Here is a 3,536-nt window from a genome sequence, read left to right as displayed (position 1 = left end):
GACCAGTGGGCAAATTAGTTCACAGCGAGCCCACGGGCCAACGGTCTGCTCCCGCAGTGGGCCGCGCCCGAATGTGGGCACCGATCATATAATTTGAAATCCACTCGCCAAGTACCATGCGAGTTTCTAAGAGCGCGATATATTCGCCAGTGAAAGCCTTGGAAGTTTGGCCTCGCCTACTCCCTAGGAAAATTAATTAGAGATGGAAGGAAAGACTTTGCAATTGCAAAGCGGGTGTCGATATTGGGAAGTCGCCCCCGTACTTGTTGATACAGAAGGAAAAAAAAATGTACATCATAAGATTCGGACCCGGTGCTCTGCGGACCCGGGAGGTTCCTCCGAACGAAAAAAAAAGCTGCTAGCAGCTCCCTGGTTGATCCTGCCAGTAGTCATATGCTTGTCTCAAAGATTAAGCCATGCATGTCTAAGTGCAAGCCAAAATAAGGTGAAACCGCGAATGGCTCATTAAATCAGTTATGGTTCCTTAGATCGTACCACATGACTTGGATAACTGTGGTAATTCTAGAGCTAATACATGCTGAACTGAGTCCCGACCAGAAATGGGAGGGATGCTTTTATTAGATCAAAACCAATCGGCGTGGCTCGTCTGCGTCCGTTTGCTTTGGTGACTCTGGATAACTTTGTGCTGATCGCACGGTCTCCGTACCGGCGACGCATCTTTCAAATGTCTGCCTTATCAACTGTCGATGGTAGGTTCTGCGCCTACCATGGTTGTAACGGGTAACGGGGAATCAGGGTTCGATTCCGGAGAGGGAGCCTGAGAAACGGCTACCACATCCAAGGAAGGCAGCAGGCGCGCAAATTACCCACTCCCGGCACGGGGAGGTAGTGACGAAAAATAACGATACGGGACTCATCCGAGGCCCCGTAATCGGAATGAGAACACTTTAAACCCTTTAACGAGTATCCATTGGAGGGCAAGTCTGGTGCCAGCAGCCGCGGTAATTCCAGCTCCAATAGCGTATATTAAAGTTGTTGCGGTTAAAAAGCTCGTAGTTGGACTTGTGTCCCACGCTGTCGGTTCACCGTTCGTCGGTGTCTAACTGGCATGCCCGTGCGGACGTCCTGCCGGTGGATGCGGTCGGCCGCGGCAAGCCCCTTCCCTCGGGCGTTCGCCCCTCCTCTCGTAACCTCTTCGCGGAGGCCGGGTTGGATGCGGGTGTTTCGTCCCGGGGTGCATGCTTGGGCCCCGCGCGTCGGCGGTCCGATGCAATCCTACCGCGGTGCTCTTCACCGAGTGTCGAGGTGGGCCGGCACGTTTACTTTGAACAAATTAGAGTGCTCAAAGCAGGCAGTGTTTCGCCTGAATATTGTGTGCATGGAATAATGGAATAGGACCTCGGTTCTATTTTGTTGGTTTTCGGAACCCGAGGTAATGATTAACAGGGACAAACGGGGGCATTCGTATTGCGACGTTAGAGGTGAAATTCTTGGATCGTCGCAAGACGAACCTAAGCGAAAGCATTTGCCATGTGTGTTTTCATTAATCAAGAACGAAAGTTAGAGGTTCGAAGGCGATCAGATACCGCCCTAGTTCTAACCATAAACGATGCCAGCTAGCGATCCGCCGAAGTTCCTCCGATGACTCGGCGGGCAGCTTCCGGGAAACCAAAGCTTTTGGGTTCCGGGGGAAGTATGGTTGCAAAGCTGAAACTTAAAGGAATTGACGGAAGGGCACCACCAGGAGTGGAGCCTGCGGCTTAATTTGACTCAACACGGGAAACCTCACCAGGCCCGGACACCGGAAGGATTGACAGATTGAGAGCTCTTTCTTGATTCGGTGGGTGGTGGTGCATGGCCGTTCTTAGTTGGTGGAGCGATTTGTCTGGTTAATTCCGATAACGAACGAGACTCTGGCCTGCTAACTAGTCGCTTCCGGTATCCCTTCGTGCTACCGGCGACAAATGATCTTCTTAGAGGGACAGGCGGCTTCTAGCCGCACGAGATTGAGCAATAACAGGTCTGTGATGCCCTTAGATGTTCTGGGCCGCACGCGCGCTACACTGAAGGAATCAGCGTGTCCTCCTAGCCCGAAAGGGCCGGGTAACCCGTTGAACCTCCTTCGTGCTAGGGATTGGGGCTTGCAATTGTACCCCATGAACGAGGAATTCCCAGTAAGCGCGAGTCATAAGCTCGCGTTGATTACGTCCCTAGCCCTTTGTACACACCGCCCGTCGCTACTACCGATTGAATGATTTAGTGAGGTCTTCAGACCGGTGCGCGACGGCTCTTCGCGAGCCGCTGATGTTGCTGGAAAGATGACCAAACTTGATCATTTAGAGGAAGTAAAAGTCGTAACAAGGTTTCCGTAGGTGAACCTGCGGAAGGATCATTAACGGCCATGGAGAAAATGAGGCTGGATCACATTTGAACGGAAGGTGGCCTCTGGCCTTGCGCCCTATGACCCGATAGGTCCCGACTCTCCATTGCCTGGAAATCCTTACATTGGAATCGAGGCGGATTTCTAAGGCAGTGGAGGCGACCCTGCTAGGTTGCCAGGGACCGAGGAACAAGGGTGTGGCCTGGTGGTCCAATGTGGATCTTTTCTTGTGCCTTCGCATCATCGGTGGCACAAAAAAAAATATGTATGGATGTTGGTCGTGGCGCCCTGAGAATTATATTCTACGGGGCAGGTCACAGCCATGAGAAAATAAAAAAGTGAAATAACGCACTTCTGGCTGGAACAAAAAATTGACAATAAAGGGAAAGCCTGAGTGTCGGAGAAATGTTGTCAGTCCACTGGTGATGAGCTGGTAGAAGGATTATCCTTGCTGAAGGAACCAAACCGTCTGCGGGAGATCGTGACGGGGCTTGACCATGGTCTTAGGCGACGAGGGAGCAAATGCTAGCTTTGCCAACCCTTGTTTGTAAGACTGTGCTTGCCAATGGTTTTTTTTTCTGTAGTGAGAACTCGCAGATTTCCTGTGGGCGGCAGGTTACTGCGTAGTGCATGTCGGTCGTGGCCCCCTGAGAATTATATTCTACGGGGCAGGTCACAGCCATAAGATGAAGTTGTGAAAGAATGCACTACTGGATTGATGTCTTGATAACAATGTGATAGGCCTTGCGGGAAACCGCGAGGCCTGAGAAAAAAATATTCTGACAACCCTGAACGGTGGATCACTTGGCTCGTGGGTCGATGAAGGGCGCTGCAAACTGCGCGTCGTCGTGTGAACTGCAGGACACATGAACATCGACATTTTGAACGCACATTGCGGTCCATGGGATTCCATTCCCGGACCACACCCGTCTGAGGGTCCAATTCTCTATAAAACAAAGAAGTGTTCTTTTCAAAAGAATCTCCTGAGTGTGGAAACACTTCTGCCATCATTGGTTTACTGAGGCAGAGCTTGTAGACATCCCTGGATTGTCTCGCCCGCGCCAAAAATTGACCAGCAGGTGCGGTGTGTCTCCCGCTCATTGTGAGAGTTCGCGGATGCCAGTCTGCGTCTCTTTAAAACTGAGAGAGGATGTGAAGTTATTTTCCGATTAGTGTTGGACTTTCACACCGTGCT

The 3,536-nt window shown here is 51.3% G+C and overlaps 2 non-coding genes across 2 annotated transcripts; both read left to right on the top strand.

Moving 5' to 3' along the window:
* Nucleotides 1-366: 366 nt before the first annotated feature.
* LOC134544893 (small subunit ribosomal RNA) lies at nucleotides 367-2,356 on the top strand. Its single transcript, XR_010078123.1, has one exon. It is a non-coding gene; the product is annotated as a small subunit ribosomal RNA (ribosomal RNA).
* A 769-nt stretch (nucleotides 2,357-3,125) lies between these two features.
* LOC134544892 (5.8S ribosomal RNA) lies at nucleotides 3,126-3,281 on the top strand. The gene has a single exon (XR_010078122.1). It is a non-coding gene; the product is annotated as a 5.8S ribosomal RNA (ribosomal RNA).
* Nucleotides 3,282-3,536: the final 255 nt, after the last annotated feature.

The sequence above is a fragment of the Bacillus rossius genome, unplaced genomic scaffold, assembly GCF_032445375.1.
Source record: "Bacillus rossius redtenbacheri isolate Brsri unplaced genomic scaffold, Brsri_v3 Brsri_v3_scf509, whole genome shotgun sequence".
NCBI lineage: Eukaryota > Metazoa > Arthropoda > Insecta > Phasmatodea > Bacillidae > Bacillus > Bacillus rossius.
Note: the sequence above shows the minus strand (reverse complement) of the source record. Positions and strands in the feature narration are given on the sequence as shown.